Here is a 20,377-nt window from a genome sequence, read left to right as displayed (position 1 = left end):
GAGGTGTAGGAGTAACAGCCTTACGGTGTGCACAGAATTTGCAGAATGCTGGGATATTCACATACCCCCTAAGGTCTATTCCTGTTGTCGCTGGTAAGATAAGTGGTAGAATTTTATGAAGTAGAAATTGTGCCAGGGTCAGAACATTCAAAACAGTGGAAAAGGAAACTGGAAATGGTTGGTAGCAATATTTTCTTTTTGATAAGTGGTAAATATTTACGTATGGCCACAAGTTAGGTTATGAAAATAAAAACAGGAGGAATAAAACATGACAAGAGCAAATTCTCACTGGGTCACCAATAGTCTCATGTTATTTTGGGTTCTCTCAAAGCTGATCCTTAGACTGGAAATGGGTAAAAAGTGGTTTATTTGGAAATCGTGATGGCTTTTTTGGTGTGTCAACTTGGCAAGGTACAGTCCCCGCTTGTCCAATCAAAGACTAATCTAGGTGATTGTGAAGTGATTTTGCAGATATACTTAAAACTCCTAATGAGTTGACTTCATGTGTGTGGACGATTGTCCTGAATAATTTGTATACATCTGTTTGAATCATTTGTAAGACTTTCAAGTAGGGCTGAGGTTTCTGAGAGAGAAAAGACATTCTACCGGCAGACAACAGCTCTGGCTTGTGCCCATAGGGTTCCTGCCTACTCATAATCTTCCTTTCCTCACTGCCTGTGTATGGTCTTGTGCTTCTAGTCAGCTTCTACATTTGCATAACCAACTTCCTTTTAATATGTATAACTGAGGGCATATGAGAGCATTTACATATTTGTAAATGAGGACACCTGCGACTCCTTTTGGGACCCCTACCCTCCTTTCCTGTGACCAAATAACCCTCATGAAAAATAGCAGGAAAATGCTATGGTGAATCTTAAAGGATGTAGGCTGAGAGAGTAGTCTGATATGAGCACTTGGAAGATGTTGGCTTCTATTCTATACTTAATGAGGAGGCAAGAACATTTTTTTTCAAAAGGAGAATAGCATTTATGGTTTAATTAAAAAATACTGAGAAGCTAAAATGTACCAGTTTACTATGAAAGAAGCTGAATAAAGGTGAGCAAAGAACAGCCTAAGTCCTCCAGGAATTTTGAATTTCTTAAAAATATATTTGCAATAAAATTTCACAAGATTTACAATAGACTTGCATACCTGTCAGTGAGTGGAGAAGTGAAGGCTATCTACCTAGGAATGTGCAGAGAATAAGAAAAGATAAAAGGTGTTTACCAAGGAGCCATGAAAAAGGTCATTCCATGAGTAAGTACCACATTCAATTCTGAGAGCCACTTTTCAGTGAGGACAGAGGCAAAATGGAGAATATAAGAGAAAAAGAATAATACCACTGCAAAGTCAGAGAGCTGTACAGGAAATTGCAATTCTTCTCTTTCCTGGAAAGAGAAGACTGGTTAGGTAAGTGCGAACATGGATTTGGAGTGGATCTGTCCTTTAAGACCTTTATTTTTCCCTTATTGCCTTCAGGTTGATGTTCCTTTAGAGGAATGAGAAATCTCCACGTCTGCCCCACTTCCCTACTTGGCTTGGGGCTGATTTCTACCTGGAGACACATGCTATTTACTTCCATGTGCTTGGCATTTCATTTCAGGTTGATATTTGGGGCAGCAAACAGTTCCCATCTGTATGTGAGCTCCCTCATTCTCCTGGTCCAGCCTCACATGCTGCAGGTGGCCAGATGGGTCTGATGCCAATAACCACTTACCTAGAACCAGCAAGCGGGAGGAACCAGAGCCCAGAAGTCTCCAAAAAAACCCAGCATCTCCTTTGTCCAGAGGTGTAACAGTCCTGTGCAAAATCCAGGCACATGGCAGCCGCGTGCTGGATGAAGGCACATACTTAGAGTCCAGTGCCATGAAAAATTAAGAAATATAAATTTAAAAAAAAAAACACAGTGTTTTACTTTCTCAGCAGATTGACCTAATTATTACCAGCAGGTACAGTGGGCCAAAGAACACTGATTTTTTTCCCCCTACTTGGCCTGTAAGTAAAAAGCATCAGTCTCTCAATTGTTTTCTTCATTTTTGTTTGAATATTGCTGAAGTATTCCATGTTAGCTCCTCCTCATACCTTCTGTCCCATTTTATAAGCTTTCATTCACTTCGAAAACCCATTTTTGTAAAAGCACAGCGGCCATAAAAAGCCCACAGGCCTGAGTGCTGTCCCCATTGTAAGCAATCCAGAACAAACCTCTGCTCACGGCAGGCATCAGGCAGCTCTCAACCCCCTCCCTACCTTCTTTTCTTCTCCGACCATTGTGCTCACAAGCCTGGCAGGGTCAGAACAGCTGAATGCATGTTTTTCATAATCTTTTCTTAAAACTTCCAAGTTTTACAAACAAGGTGAGGCCCCAAGGGATTTGTCTTGACAACTCAAAGGTAGGTGCATGTTGTGTCTGAAGGAGTCAGAGAAAGCTGGAAAAATAAAAGAAAGAGACATCATGCAAATGAACTTACGCTTACACACTTCATGTGCCTTTTGCATCTAGATGAGCCACGTTGGTTTTCTATTTTATTTTTCCTTTGATTGTTACCAGTTCAAGGTTCATGTGCCTAAAGTCCAATCTTCAGAATGTTAGGATTTGTTCCAAAGTTTTATTGATCGAGAAGCTGTTACCTTGAGAAGATGGGGGGCCGTAAGTCTTCCAGAAATCCATTTTAAGAGCACCCTAAATTCAGTCATCTTTTATCACCGGGGAAGAGAGATGGGGCCGGGTGAAGGCTGTAGACAGCTAGGCGCCAACAAGGATCCAACAAAGAGCACGAAATCTCAATCTCTTTGTTTCTGGTCAATCTGTTGACATCTACTGATCAGAGTCCAGTCTTGGAGGCTTCTGCAAGGCTCTGATAAACAGGTACTATTTTGAACATATTTCCCCAGCACTTTAGGAGAAGCAGCTTCTGACAAGGGGCTGTTTTTGCAAAATATTCAAGCATCAGAGAAGAATTCCTCTAGTTAATTAGCCTATCTATGGCAGGAGCTATTAGCCTGAAGGCCTTGGAAGAAATGCAGACTAGAATTAAGGTAGAGTCAGAGCAAGGAGCATTTCCAATGACTATATGATACACAAAGAAATATCAATAGAATTAAGAGGTAGAAAAATGCAATGCCAACAAGTATTGCCCTTCTAATTTTTGCTAGAAAATTCTTAAGGAAGAGTACGATAGCATCCTAAGTATTTATCTCAGAAAATAAAATGTCAAACCCTTCAAAAAACTTGGTAGATGGCAAGAATTATCTCTGCAAAATGCTAGTAATTGAAAACTTTCATAACAGTCACATTTACTCTGTAGCTCATGGTTTAGCGATAAAAAAAAATATATATATATATGTTCATATATATATGTATATATATGTTCATATATATATGTATATATATGTTCATATATATATGTTCATATATATGTTCATATATATATGTTCATATATATATGTTCATATATATATGTATATATATGTATATATATACATATAAATATGTATATATATATAACCGTTCACAAATATGTTGGTATCATTGATATCCTGGGGGAGTTATCTAAATGAAGACATGTGACATAAATTAGGGTCTTCTAATTTTGTTTTCCTAAAAGCCAATTCTGTGAGACGTTGTCACAGCCTCTGTGAGAGGAGGACTCATTATAAACAATTTGGCGAATGTTGTGTCAGCGTGGTTAACTAGTTTCTTTTCTGCAAAATTTCTCAAAGCTTTAAGGTAGAATGCATGCATATTAAGGTCTCAAGGAACTGGAGTTCTCCAGAACACTCTTTGAAAAACATTTGGAAAGTAAGAAGCACTTGTCAGCTTCAAAGACTCTCACATTTTTAACTCCAGCTCTGACCTCTGAGCAAAACTCCAGATGTATATAATCTACTGCTCATTAGACATCTCTTAACAGGGGACTTTGGGTCTTGTTCAGCACCTACTCCAGTGCATAACACAGTGACTAGCACACCGTTTATAGATATATTTTGAATGATTTATTAAATCTCTGGAGACATGAAAGTAAGCGTTGGTCTCTTTCATCTTCTTATTTAAAACCGAGTTGGAAAAACCAAAACTTTACAGACACGAATGAATAATTAGGTTAGAAGAAAATTAATGAACATATAAATTTACTATTTTATTATATTATAGAGAAATAAAAGCTGAACATTCTAATGGACTTCATGTAGGTAATCAGATGGGGCCAATTGTTTTGGTCCATTGGACCACTAATTAATATGCTTCAAAAACATATTCATGACAATTTCTAAACATGACTTATGTGGGCATAAAAATATTCCCAGCTCTAAATACCATATTGTTCTTTCTCTTGAAGAATCAAGTTAACTAGAATGGTTGGGACAGCTTTGCTACATGTCATTTTGAGTCCTTCATCTGGCAGGTGGCAATTCATCTAAACATTTCAGGATATAATTCATGGGACATTAATCAAAGTCATGGCTGCTTCTAGAGGTTGGTTGAATGGGAGAGTGGGTTTGTACTGTTAGATATACTTCTATTTCCACATACATGTTTACCACCAAACTTGATGGAGACTGCAAAGGAAGTTTAAACAAGATGATATAAACTGTAGTGTGTTTCTTAATTCATAGTGAATGAGGAAGATGAGGACATATCTGAAGGACTAGTTGACATAAAAACAAGTTGTTTCCTTTTTTCTTCCCCAGAGACTAATACCAGTGGATAATTCAAGAATATAGATTCCAAGTCAGAAAAAGAAGTTTAGAGAAACCAAAACTATCCTCAAATGCAATAGTATTTCAATAAAACAATGAAGGCAGTGTTTCAGTAAAGCAATAGAAATTTTATTGTTAAATTTCATGTAGAAGTTGACCATGTATCTGTTTGATATTTCTGCATTGAATGAGAAGATGGAGAAGGTGATGCATAAATATTTCTACAGGTTATCTTGGCTACAAGATGCTTGTGGTAGTTAAATTGGTCTATTTCATCAGTGTCATGCAATATCACTTATAACTCCTAAAGCAGCCAATACAGTGGCCAGCTCAGGAAGTATTTGGTATTTACAGTCTGTTTCAACATCAAGTATAACAGAAGGAAAACTGAAAGAAAGAGGAAAAAGAAAGTGAGAGAGGTTAGAATGGAAGGAGGGAGGGAAAGAGGAAAGGAAGAAGGGAAGAAATAAAGGAGAGAGAGAATTCTAAGCACATTAGTGATAAAAAAGAGGATAAAATGGTATAAAGAAATCATCAAACTGCCATTTATAATATGTAAAATTTTGAAAAACAAATACCATAATATTTTAGGCTGTAATTTCAGCACCTGCCATCCCTCTTGACCATGTTTTCCATTCTTTTTCCTTTTTCTTCTTCCTTAGCTTCCACCACACTGGTTTCTTTGCTGTCGTTTGAATATTCCATCACTCTTCATTCCTGGAGCATTCATCCTAAGGACAATAATAGAGGGGGAGGGGTGTATCTTTTCATTTAAGCTCTAAGCAACATACTTACTTGTTTTCACTTTAGTGAAGATAGAAATGGCTTGAGGAACATATATACACAGAATCCTAGGCAGTGGAATTAATAAAGCTTGGCTCGGTGTAGGGCTCTAGAAGGAACGATATTGACAGATCAGAGGCAAGGGAGATTTGGACAGGGAAAATCAATAAGTATATGAGATTCAGTACAGTGTATGCGGATCTTTGTATCGTATATCAATAACCTTCAAAACTTATCCACAGCAGTATACTCAAAAGCCAGTTAGACAGGATAACTACAGGGCAGACCAACCAGTGTCTCTCCTTGGTATCAAAAAGTCTAGCTACTGGGACAGAAATGAAATGTCTATGATGGGAAGGATGAATATGTGTTAACTGAAAATATGGATTCCTCCTCATTCAGTCTAGCCACATTACTACTACTCCCAAATTCCTAGCCTGCTTGCAGCAGAAGCCAAAGCTGTACTTGATAAGACAGTATGACATGGAGTTTAACTAGCCACTGAATAGCAGGTTGATTACATAGCACATTTTTTTTTTCAGTAATTTGTCCTTACCAGAACTGATAAGATAGCTATCAGCTCTGTGTTAGAATTGATACCTATCTGGATACATGTCAGTACCAATGTCTGGTGGCTTGTAACATTTCTTATTTTCTAGAACTGGATTCTACACATCATTTTCCCAGACCATGTTATCCTTTTAAATCACGAAAGACATGGAAGAATGTACTTTGACATTGAATCCATTATTCCTATTGTACATCATATCGTCCAGACACTGTAAGCCTCGTAGAATGGTAGAATAAAGATCAGATAAATTGCTAGGTCCAGGACAACTCTGTGCATAATTGGGGTGGTGCCAGTGGTATGCTGGTAAAAGTTTAACAATTGGCTTTCCAATGAATGAGTGAATGAATAAATAAATGAATGAATGAATAGATCTTGACTTGTACATTTGCTAATTTTCATGTTGTAAATACTCCTACCATGGCTGATTTTAAGCCACCAATATTATGTCATTGCAAATCAATAGTTGGGAAAAGATTGTTCATAATTCAGTATAATCTGGCTCCAGCAAAACCCCAGGCACTATCTTTGGGGGTGTAGAATATGTTCTTGTATCCTCAATAGTTAGAATACTCAGGTCCAAAAACCAAGAGTTTGAAGTAGGATTGGGCATTGTCACAAGCACTCTCAGAGTTTCATTTTAGAATTTGTATACTTGATCGCCATGACCGTAGAATCAACTGAGTTTGAAAACCTGGTTTTCATAGGGGAAATATTCCCAAGGAGTAACACAGGAAGGATTCCATTGAATTTGTAGGTAAGATCCCCATCTGGTCATATGGGTCTCCTCAAGTCAGTACGGTGATAGGAAAACAGGAGGAAATGATCCCTGAGCAAATCTGGAACTCATGAGATTCACTATGTATCTATCATTGCCTCATTGTCCAGTAATAACTAAACAATCAATTTCAGTAACTGCAAGCTGACAAAAGTAAAGCAACAGAGGACTTGTAATACTAATGATGCAAGTCTAGATGACCCCAATGGGCAAGTGGTGGCTGCTGGAGGAGCGGGAAGATGACTACCAACTATGGCTTCAAGCCAACTGAGGATGGGGTAAGAGCTTCTTACATTAACCCTCCCATATTAATTCTTTTGTGGTGAATATGGCCAGTCATCACTTTAAAGAATCTGTGAAAGACTGGACTTAATGGAGGGCAAAAGTGGATTCAAGTACTATAAGCAATAAACTCTGTTGGACCAGCCTCTGCCCTGCTCATATCCCCTCAGAGCCCTATTTGCTTCTGCAGTTTCTGCTGCAAGCAGCCAAGAACATACACTTTTACATTATATTTTTTTAGAGTGACGTAATCTCACTTATTTACTAAATATTCACGCATTTTTATTAGTGGAAAACAGCAACACAACGAGTTGGGGAAAATAAAACCTTTTCTAGTTCATCTCACTCACATATCTTCCTTAATAATCTCTTTTCACCTTGTCCTGACTCTGTTCAAATTCTTTTTATGAGAATGCAGTAAATTCAAATTTTAAAATATCAAAATTAAATTTTGAAAAGCTGTTTTACAAAGATTTTTTTTTGTTACTGATGATTACTGTGTGATAAATATACAATTTATTTGTTACTTGTTACTGTCACCATCAATTATCTTGTAACTCTCTTGCTCACTTTCCTAAATGCAAGTTGTCTTGTGATACAATGTCTTTTAGAAATGAAGAATTACAGTATGTGATTCACACCTTCAGAGCACTTAATTTATTTGGAGAAACACACTTAGTTCCCATAACAATAACAAATCTTGTAACTACTAGATTGTAAAGCTATTAAATGTTTGGATGGTAAGAAGGTGTAGAGAAATTAAGATGGTAAATAGATTAAAAGTAGTGAATCACAATACCAGGGATCAGAACAAACAAATGAGGACAGCAGTAGATGGAACAGAGACTAAAAAAGAGAATATAGTCTTGAGGATATGGAAAATTAGGATATTTAGGCAAAGTGGATCTATATTATGATGCATAGTGACGTAGAGTTCAAAAATTTTTGAATTAATGCCCTTGATAATTGGTGTCTGCCATAGATTTTTTTTTTGAGCAGTGAAACAACATGAGGAATGTGTTCAGTAATAATCTGATAGTCTGAAAGAAAAAAAGTTTAAATCATTTAAGTCAGCAAGAAAGATGTTGGAGGTAAGCCCAGTCATCTGCAAAAATGTAAAAAAAAAAAACCAAAATTCAAATATATTTTTTATCTAAGTTATGGAAACCAGTTTGATAGTCTTCAAGGACAGTAGACAGTTTCCTATTGATATTTTATTAGTTATCTTGTTAAACTATTTATTATGATACTCTAATCATTTTGTGACATTTTTATGAGAAATCCTAGATTTGTGTTCTGTGTATCCTGTCTTCAGTTCGTATTTAGGATTTGTTGTTCTTGTGTAGCTTAAAAAGTTGAAATAAAGCATATTTTTCTTTTTTCACCTTTTTTAATGAAAAAAAAACAACCGAAAATTGAACACTGAAAGTAGAATCCCTTTATTACAGCAAAAAGCCTAAAACATACCGAAGTGAGAATGGTTTACTGTGTGGAAGATTTCTAAATAGATATTGACAATATTGTGCATTGCAGGAGGACTTTTATGTCCTGTGAAATATTTATTCTGATGCTCATGCTGTTCTCCTAAGGCTGGTTTCTTGGCACACAGAGCTGTTTATAATGAATGCCAAGTGCAAGTTGACATATACATTTAAAAGGAGGCTATAGTGTTCCTTTGGCTTTTGAGCTTAGGCAACATGTCTCAAAGACTTCTCTCAAGTACTTTTTCATCTTGTCTTTGGTGTTCCAAAGGAAGAACCCAGAAGGGGAGGGAGATAGAAGTATTATGTGGATTAGATCGTTTATTTCAAACAACAATCTCAGGATTTTGATGGGGGCGATCTGGGCACTAGGCAAATTATTTGGAATGATTTTTGCTGTAGCCAGATCCAAGGATTATGGCCAATATCAATTCCCGCCTTGCCTGCCAGGAACACTTTGATGTCTGGGCAGCAAGCTAGTGTCACATTCCAAGGACCACCCAGGCAAAAAAGCTATCAAGGACTTAGTCTCATCTTTAAAACACAAAAGATGCCCTCAAAATTTGTCATACCATGAAACAGCAAATAAAATATCCTAAGCAAAATAAACAACAATCAAACTGAACAATAAACTAAACAAACAACAAACAATAAACTAAAACTTAAATATTTTACCTGGTTGCTTTAAAGTTGATCTTAAGTCTCAACCTAAACTCTTCAGGAAAGAGAGAGCTGGGAAGCCATATTTTACCAATCATGGGTTATTTATTTAATTAATAAAACCATGTCTTCAAAAGGAATAATATATGTGACAGGACCCATGGCTATTAGTTCCATTTGCCTTTGGCATGTGAAAGGAAAGGAAACATTTTAATTACAGAGCAGGTCTCTTGAACAACAGTGTTATGCACCTTATGGGAAAAAATAAAATCCAGATGTATTAAAGAGTTGAATGTAATAAATCATTCAAGTATAAGAAAATAGTACCTATGTATTAGTTCATGGGGCAGAGGTTTCCTACCCATAAAATATATGAAAAATATTCAGAAAAAAGTTTTTCTATTCATCAAAGAATAAGCTATAAAAAATAAATGCAAGAAAAGTGAATAACAGTTGTAAAAAAATGGCTGAATACAGATTAACTACTACACATCACATGCGTATATACAGAACCATTGCTTCTAGGGGAAATATAAGATTAGGTTCCTGCGAGCCTCTGGTTACAATATTTTCATCAACTGATCAATACATGACCTTGTTTTAAGATGTGTTTCTGTTTAAGGACACTGTATCTAATGCATATTGTTGATTCATTATCATTCATTTCACAGCTAATGACCCAACTCATGACTGATATACACATGTACTTTCTCCATAAAGCATTGCAGGCTTCCTGAGTTGAGGGACACTAGACAACACCTCAGCACTATGTTTTGGCGCCATTTTGAACAGGAAAAAAAATACCAAAATGCCAAAAACTTTCCATTAATTGGTGAGAAAGACATTTGTCAACAGTATGAGAACTGAAACAAGAAGGCCAGAGTGTAGCCTGTTTAACTTCAGCTGGAATGTGTACATGGGACTACTGAACTTTTTCAACGGTGAATGACTGTAAATGCATTGAAAGTATTGATTTTGGAATTAAAAACAACATTTTAGTAAATAGGCAAATTTTTAAATATACAACCTGAGAATAATAGGGGTTGATCGTATGTATATATGAGAGAGCAAAGGGGGACAGAGAAGGAGAAAGGGAGGAGAGAAAAAGAAAAGCAGTAACTGTGGAAGACATAAGTCACAAGCTTGGTACTTAATAAAAATTAATATTCAGTGTTGGGAAACATAACTTAAAACACACTTTTAAAATTAACCCAATTACTTATATTAAAAATCTTTAAAATAACCAAAACTTTGAAAATGATCTAATTACTCATTTGAGAATAGATGCATTATTTTATTATTATAATATATCTTATGATATTTTATGTGTTAGTACATATTGTTACTCAATGTTGTTATTTAGAAACTGTTTTTAAGAAAAAGAGGTGCTATAATTTCTACAATATTCATAATAGTAAACACGTTAGAATAAATCTTATAGAAGAACGGTCAAATTATAGCATTATATAAAGTGAAAAACTGTTGCCATTAAGTATCGTAATATAGGAAAATATTTAATGATCTGAATAAATGTTTAATATCAAGTAAAGAATCCAAAGAAAACATTCTATGGACATATGTGTATGTTTCTATATCTCTATCTATATCTAAAAAACTGCTGCCCACATTTTACTTTATCCTGGGTGGTTTGGCTATTCATGATGATTTCCTTATCCTTTAGCTATGTTTACAAAAGTTCTTTACTAATAATTTTCTATAATTTACAAATATTTTGCTGCAATCCATTGTTATGGTTATATAAAAACATCATTTTAAAGTTAAAAAAGTATTTTAAAATAATATATAACTGTAAAAAGATTAGTAATATCCACTGGTAGTTATCATGCAAGAAAACAGGAACTCTTATACACTACCAGTGAATTTTAGAATATGTAAATGTTTTCCTTTTTTTTTTTTCTTATTTTTTAGGAGCATCTTTTTAGTGCTACATCTGGTTTATTCACCTATCCTTCACCCCCTGAGGTCTCTGTCTTTGCAGCAATGGTTTTAGATAGCTGTGGTAAGAAAAACAGGATATCCATGCTCTCATTTTATTTTTAGTAAATATGATCCACAAGGCTGGAATAAAACAGGTCATCAGTAAGCAGGATGTTCACCGACAGACATGGTGTCCGTCATATGATCCAAACCATTTCGTTATGACTGTAACCTTTTTCCACTGGACAGCACCCTGGAAGTTCCTCCACCATGGCTCTGGCTCTTACTGCTTTTAATCCCTATGTATGTCCTTTATGTGTAACTTTTTTCATGGTCCAGAATACAGTCAGTCTTGGTTAAAATTATGTTGGTGTGTGAATTAGAATTTTGCTAATTGCAAGTGAGATTTTTTTTAATATAATTGCTGATAATCTAACTTTCTTCAAATATTGTCTTATTTATTTATCACCATAAGTAACTTATTTCTCTACTTTCTTGCCTTAAAAATTTTCTTAGTGATTTAATTTTCTTATTCTCTGTATATGTATGTAGACATACATAACACATACACATGTACCTACATAGATGCAGATATAAATATTCATTATCTTATTTCCCTCTAGTATATATGTATGTATGTATTTATATACAATATATATGTTACTATTTATTACACACACATTTAAAAATATTTCTCTAATTTTGTTCAACAGATCCAGTTTCTATCTGTTTTAATTGTTCTCCAGTACATTTAAACACAAGCACGAGCATATGCATGCACAAAACACACACTTTTTTTGTTCAACATTTATAATTATTATTGGTAGTAAGACTGAGACCAGTTGTTTTATAAGTGCTCAGAGTTCTAGCCTATAGATTTGATTTTGAAACATACACTACATTTTATTAAGAAGAAAAATGGTAACAATCCAAGCTACAATTTTGCAAGCCTCAAAAAAGCTCGTTTATTTTTTTTGAAATCAATATATTCTTAAAGTAAAAAGACAGTACACATTTGACACCTTGTTAAGCTGAAGTACATGCAAATAGCACTCAACTAAGGAACAGGAGTGCTTGTCATTTAAATTGGTATATTTTTAAAAGTTATGTTTTATGAAAATATGTAACTCACTTGGCATTTAAAGATTCAAAAAAACCAGGATTTCAAAAAAAATTAGCACCAACGATCTCTTACTTATTTAATTGATGATTATACCAGTTGTTAATTTTGAAATATTTTCTTTTCATTGGATTTTGAAATTATAATTTTCTATCATATGAATTTGCATTTTACAAATATTTAAGCTATGAATGAGATATTATTTTCAGAGCACCAGTATGGTTTTCCTAGTTTTTAAATTTTATATCAGTAAGATTTTTAAATCCTTAGGCTACCAAAAGGAAGACAATTTCAGAAGGCGTATTCTTATTACCTTAATCTATGCAATATGCACATTTCAAAAAGTATATATTATTTAATCATTTAATTATCTAGTAAATTACTAATAAGAATTTATTCTATACTTATTAATTTAGATGCAAATTTGATAAGATGTAGTTTTAATAACTTTATGTATCCAATAAACAGTCATTGTTTATCCTTATACAATAAGAAATATAACAGATTACATCTCCTACTAACAAGAAATAATATGACGTACTGTATACATAAATAATGATAATTGTATTTATTATTATGTAGTAATATAATTACATGTTTAATATACATTGTTTGTGCAATATTATATTTGTTGTTAACATTAAGTAATATTGGAATTAGGGATCATATATTTCCAAAGAAGTAGGCTCTTCAACAGTGGCTTAGGAAGAGTGGCTGAGGATATTAAATATTGAAAGACACCTGCAACTGACAGCCAGAATAATATATGTTCATGTCTGCCTATGAGATGGAAATATGCTCTTGAAAATTAGGTAATGCTACATCTTATAACTTGGGTTTGATATCAATTTTTGAAAACAGATATAAATAAATATTTTGCACATGGAATAGTTGTGTAAATATAAACTTTAAATGCAACTTCAGAGTATTAGGTAATGTAACATTTTAGAAGAAAATGTCTAAACAGAAAATGTTTTACACAAGTGCTTAGCTTTTCAGTACAAATACTTAAGAAAATAAAGAATAAGTTAAAAGATAGAAAAAAGTGTAGTGATTTCTTTTGCCTAACTTCACCCAAGTACTATTTACATTCAATAAAATGAACCTATTTTGATTTGAAATTTGTGTTTATGTAAACACAGCAACAATTAAGACACAAAGCATTTCCATTACCCACGAAAGATCCCTTGTGCCCCAATCTGAGACAACACTCCACCTGTCCTTTCCCCTGGTCCCACTGATACTCTCTGTCACTAAAGAATACATTTGCCCTTTCTAGAGTGTCATATAAATGGCATGAAATTATACAGTGTGTGTTGTGGTTTTTGACACTTTCACTCAAATATTTGACCTTTTCACTCATTTTTGTCTTTGACTTTTTTTTTTCATTCAAGTTCACCTGGTTTTATCTTCAATAGTAACCTGAGAACACCCAGACCATACTTTTTATTATAACTTGAAATAGTTTGACTATACAATGATAACGTTTCAAGGTAAATTTATATTTTGGATTCATGAAAATTCAAGAAAAAAATTAAAAGTTACAAATTACGAGTTGATAGGAAATGGGCAAGGAGGTGACTACGGAAGTTTATAGCAGATTGTTCTGTTTGTCTCTGAAATTGTCATTCTGTACCACAGAGAACAGATTTGCTTGCTGGTGGTGTTAATCTCACACTAAGAGATGACCGACCTTTTTTTTAGGATGCAGATTCTTAGGTCTAAGGAATTTCATAGAAAGAAGCAATGGAAGTAGACAGCGTGAGAAAAATAAAAATATCTGCTCACAAGAGAATAGTGATGTCGCTAAGTAGAACACACATTTCAATTTATATTAGGGAACTGAAAATTGAGAAAAAAAGGGGAAGCAGAAATTAAAATGTTGTGTGTAGGTGAGTTTACTCTCAGACAAAAAAGCACTGGGACAAAGTTAACCTCTTGTGGGATGTTTACCCTGTTAAATTTAAATTTATTCATTGGATTCCAGGTAATCAACGCAGACTTCTCCTGTCCAATGTGACTTTGATTAGGTTGTAACACAGTTTAATTTGGGATTAAATTAGCATACTCATTTGTCCTGTGCATTAAACTAGGTCTTCCTATTTAGCCTTTATTGGTAATAATGGACATATTTTTGTTCTCCATCTGTCCCTTATTTCTCAATTCATTCAGAAATTGGGCAGCACCTTTAAGTATCTCAATATTGCTAAAGTGTAAAACGTTAGACCAAAGAGAATGTCTCTAAAGGATAATTCTCATGATTAAGAAGGAAATTTTTTGTTGTTGTCGAGAATAAAAAAATAGTTTCTCTGAATTGGAAGGAGAAAAGAAAGGAGAGTTAATGAATGATAGCACTGTGTTTGAGACTCTGTCAGGTTGCATATCCTCGGGGATGTTGAAGACACCCTAGAGCAGAAAAGCAGAGGGGAATCAATTACCTTCTCTAAGATTAAAGACAGGAAAGTAACAAGATTACAAAATGAATAAATGTCTAGTGTGACTAAAAAGTTGAAATCATCTATAGCCTTGCAAAAACCTTTGTGCCCTAGCCTAGCACAGATACATTAGAGAGATTCAGCTGCTCCTTCAAGAATATTAAGGATGTAGTAGAAAGACACATAGGAGCTAGACGGACCAATCAGCTGGAAAAGAATCACAGCTCAGTCGTGGTCCATTATGCCTTCAAATCAAAGACCAGGTGGGGCAAGAGAAGTTCCAAAGGCTACGCAGATGGACAGGTCACTCAAGAATCACACTGCAAAACATTTCACCTGTTACAGTACCCTAAAACCATGAAAGCGCCTAGAACTTAAATGAAGCTCTTAGCAAATGTGAGGAATATTGTGATTTTCTGAATTGAATAAAAATAAATTTCCCCTATGCTTTGTAATTAAGGGCTTAATATGGAAATAAAATTAAGAAAAATAAATATTTTTTCCTACATGCATGAATTTTATGGAATTAAATTTTATGAATAAATAACCTTGGTTGGCACGTATCACTGGTGATTGCTATGGATTTTATCACCAACCAGTGCTTGAAGATGTTCTCCTCATTGACCATTACTAAATAATGTATCCCTCATCCTGTAAAAAGATTTTAAAAATATTTTTTTTATTTCAGGATTTTATATTTATTGCTATTAATGTTCGTTCTGTTAGACATTAATCCACATATAGTTTCTTAGTATTGACTAAATTAATAATGATAATAATCTTCATCAGTGTCTTACTGAGTACATAACCATTTATTTAGAAAGGCAGCTAGTTGGAAGGAACTTGAGAGAAGGAGAATGGGATTGAATGTGGAATTAGATAACGGATTGCCTTGCTTTTGCTCTTGCTACATTTGCTATTGGTATTTGTTTGTTCTTAATGGGAAGTAGGAGCAAATGAAATAGATGATTTACCAAACATTTTGCTTCACAGAAGTTCTGCATGGACCAAGTAAGGATACATAATGGTATCCTTTTTATTATTATGTAATGAAAGCCTTTACAGAAATAGAACATTTTAGAGTTGCATGTGCCATTTGATATAAAGGGGGTGGGGTGGAAAGGGTACAGAATTTTGGACTTATTAAAGCATTTGTCCAAGGGTAAAGAGCTATTTATTAAAAGGTATAGGTCTAGAAATGCCTGAATTATATTACAGTATTTTTTAAATAACTTTGTTAATCTTTCTGGTTCCATAAATACTAAAACAAATGACTTTTTATCCTACAGTATCTAACGATAACTTGAATGCTCACCACGAACCCTCTTTTCTCCAAAATAAATATTTGCTGTTTCTCAAATTTTACTCTTAAGAGATCATTTCCAGATCATTCACTTTTCTGATTGCCTTTTTCTGGATGTTCTCCAGTTGGTGATCACCCAATTGATATAATATATTTGAGAGTAGAACATATAGTGCTCAACTTATAACTTTTTGAAAAACAGGAGCAGGCTAATCCAGCACATATCAGTAGTAGACTTAATTTCTGTAGCTTAAAATGCAGACTTCTATGCATGTTTCTTCTTTAAACTGTCCAAATTAGTGTTTCTAATCACAATATCATGCATTCACTTCAAAATTATACTGCTAAAGATGGCAGAGAAGGCTTGACATAAACACACTGAAGCAAAATTTAAAACCCCAGATGACTTGCTGTACTGGGAAATAGATGCTCAATCTGTGGCAGATTTTATCCAAGTTTGTCTTTATTTACTATCATCAGCTCTATAAAATGGCACATTTTTGAATGACATCAGTGAAATCTATTAAGGGATTTCTAATGAAAGCCAAACAAATATTATAACAGTGGCTAAATATCTATAAAACAACTTCCAAATCTCTAAGAATCTGATAGAACTTTTTCTGCAATACAATCTAACCTATTGGCCAAGACTCGTATTTTGCTTTCTCTATTTTTAATAAAAATATACCTCATGACTACATATGGTTACGTATGATCAGAGATATGTAAATGTGCTGAAGTTGAAAAACCACTAAATCATATGCTCATTAATGATGGAGATCATACATTGTTTGCAAGAATGTAGAGTCAACATGGGAACCATTCAAGTTCTACATAGTATAAGAATTTAGACTTTACAACTGTACATATCCAGATATGAATCTCATCTCTGATTTATGCAGCTGAAGAAAGTACTTTTATAATTGTTAATTTCATCATTTGTAAAATAAAAATAATGTCTATCTCATTAAACTGTTTCGTTGATTGGATTAGATGATAAAGTTGATATTCTTAGCAAAATCTCGGGCAAAATAAAACAAAACAAAACAAATATAAATTGAACTCTTACCATGTGCTGATGTTTTAATCACTTTATATGAATTAATTGATTTTTAATTCTCAAAAATAACATTAAGACTGGATTGTTGTTATCTTTGTTTTACAGATGAGAAGATTGAAGTACAGAAATTTTGAGCAATTTACCAGCAGCTGTATAGATTCCATCTAAGCCTCCTGACTCTATTACTTCTGAACTACAAGATCTTAATAACTCATAGCTGCTGTTATAATAATGATAGTAATCATGTAGTTTATGGTTCTGACTGGTCAACTGAAGGAAAAAGGCAAATTACAAAAGGCATTTGAAGAAAAGAGTAAAGCTTTGTTTTAACATTGTATATAAACAGTCTGAAAAAAATCAATATCAAATTTTCATTGAAAAATTGGAAAAATATTGGTAATGTAGGCAGAAATAGTAATTGGAACCAGTAATTAAATAATCTAGTATATGAAACAAAATTTGATAATGGTAATATGCTATACAAATAAAAAAAAAACTACCACAAATAATAATGGCACTTATAAAAACTGCCAAACATCACCTATGAGAGATTGAGAGATGAGTTAATGGTTAAGATCATTATAGTAATAGCAAGGTAGGGAATCAAGAAAATTATTGGGCTGATCTATTGTTAGGACATCCAAGGGTGAGCGAATTCAACAAGGATAGAAGATTCAGCAACTATTTCTTCAAATTTTCCTATGAGTCTGTTGAATTGTCGGTGCTTGGATTTCTTTATGAACTTTTGCTACCCCATAATGGCATTGGTAAGAGTCCATTCATATTTACAAAGTTGACTTAGCAAGTGTTTATAATATTGAGTTTTTTAAAAGTTAGTCATCTTTACTCTCATTATTATTTTTTTCTTTTTGTGGCACTCCATGAACTCACAAATTACTCCATTGTTCAAACTGACAATTTCAAGATTGCATAATGTGCATTTGTACCTTGGGGGTATTTTAAATAAACAATAATCAACCAAGTTATTTAGTTAAAATTCAGTTTCCAATATATGTGTACATTTCACTTTTTTTTTTTTAAATTGAAGTAACCTAAGGGTTTTAACATTAATGGTCATTCCTTTTATAGATTATCATAATTATCTTAGATCAACTTTTGAATTCCTTTTAGGTCTACTTAAAAAATAGATTCAGGAATTCCAAAAATAGCATTACTGTGAATTAGGTAAATAATGCACTTTTAAGAGACTATTAAAACATGTTTTAAAAGCAATTACTTTTTTGTTTAATTACAAAAGATCTTTGAAAGTGTTTGTCTATGGGTTGATTAAATTTTACCTTTTTGGTCATGTAATTCCAATAGTTATTACATGACAAAAAATCTAAGGTTATTGTAAACACTATATTACTATGGTCTATGGTTTATACATTTTTAGGGAGGAGAAGAGAGGATGTCTTTTCTAATAGAAAAGGCAAAAAATCACTTAGTGCAATTATTTTAGTTGGGATTTTTCTAGACCAGTAGGTACATATACCCTTTTCTTAAGAAATGGATCTTGATCTCATAAGTTACTTTAAATGGCCCAGAGAGTCTTGAAGCTGAATAGCATCTGCAAAAAAAAAAAAAAAAATTAATATAATGGACTATAATAGTTTGAAAGCACAGATATGGTTTTCTGGCTAGATAATGTACGTAATATTTATTAAACTTCTTAAGTCCGGTTATGGTCATACTTTTATGACTATACGGAAGGGTGTTAAAATTCTAGGAATGATAGTTTATAATGATATGCCCAAGTAATCACAAATATTTTAGTGGCGAACTTGAAAAAATTACAAAGACTCTAATTCCAAACTTCTGAGGATAAGATAACATTTCTTCCATGAGTTCGTACCAGAATTCCACTTTGGCAGACACAAGCATTCTAATCTTAGATCTCTCTTGGTGGTTGCTTTATTTCCAGACAGCAGGTAATGCTAATGTCATGCTGGAGTCTGTTTATAGGGTAATACCAGATCTGGCATTAGAGTGGAACATGTGGCAAGTTCATAAGGAAGGGGAAAATGTTTTTAATTCACGTTGTTTTTTATTCCAAAGTACAAAAGTTGTTATACACAAATTTGTTTTTCTAAAAACATTGCCTTTATACTGTACTGCGTAAGGAATGTGTGCATTTGTGTGTGTATATTATATAGAACACGTATTGACTCTCAGTTGAAGATTGAAGTTCATTGAAAATATGAATCAGATAAATTTTAATGGTAATTAATCAAGTATTAGTTTCAATTGAATAGCCATGATATATATATATATATAGTATCAATTGCATATTCTCATTTTATGTTTATTATTTTTAAAGGGTATTGAGAGATAAGTATCCTACAGACAGATGAAAAGATTTGGCAATCAAAATTATATTTTTATGTTAGCATTTCGAACTTTTCTTCTCCAAGATATTTTCTTGGAACTAAATTTCCACGGACTTCACTTTTATTTTCTGAAGTCTGAACACTTGTTAAGCATCAACAATACTGAAGTGTCATGAAGAAGACATATTTATACAACTGCTAAATATCTCCAAGCTGCTCGAAGACTGTCCCTCTTATTCCCCACTGAGTCAGTGATGTAACATTGCTTGATGCTTGGTCCAACAGATAAGCCACACACAAGAGCTGATTACTTCTCTATATATCCAATTACAGCAACTGAAGGTTTTCAGTGAGTATCAGGTTAAACTAGTGTTTAAGTGAGAAGAAATGAACCTGAAAATATTTTAAAAGCTTCTTGCCCACCAGCAGGTGATGTTTAGAATTTAGGTCCAATATTTGGCCTTGGCTCAAAGGAACTCAACTGACAATTGGTCTAAAGAGCATGATCCAATGTCAAAGAAATACAAAACTGGCGAGAGTTAGAAAAATTTTCAGCGATACAGCCAAGCAATCTGGGTTTCTGTTTAGGAATACAAACCCAAAAATCCAAAGTAGCTGACCGGTCAGAACAAACTGACATACAGAAGTTCATATGAAAGCAACAGTATCATAGAAAGGACATTTCAGAATTCAAACTGAGATCAAACGTTTATAATGCGGAGGTAAAAGTGAATGCGTTTTTTACTTTATTTACTCATACACTACTAAATTGAAAATTTTAAAAAGTCTCAGTGTTTTGTTTTTGGTTACTTACTACTTATCATGTCTATCATAATTATATTTGATTATTGTATGATATTTGCTTTATATCTGTGTTGTAGCTAGTCTTGAAATGTGGCCCTTAAAAATTATACTTCAATTTTCAAGCTCTCTTCTAAACTGAT

Source organism: Rousettus aegyptiacus, unplaced genomic scaffold, assembly GCF_014176215.1.
Source record: "Rousettus aegyptiacus isolate mRouAeg1 unplaced genomic scaffold, mRouAeg1.p scaffold_m13_p_3, whole genome shotgun sequence".
In the NCBI taxonomy this organism is placed as follows: Eukaryota; Metazoa; Chordata; class Mammalia; order Chiroptera; family Pteropodidae; genus Rousettus; species Rousettus aegyptiacus.
Note: the sequence above shows the minus strand (reverse complement) of the source record.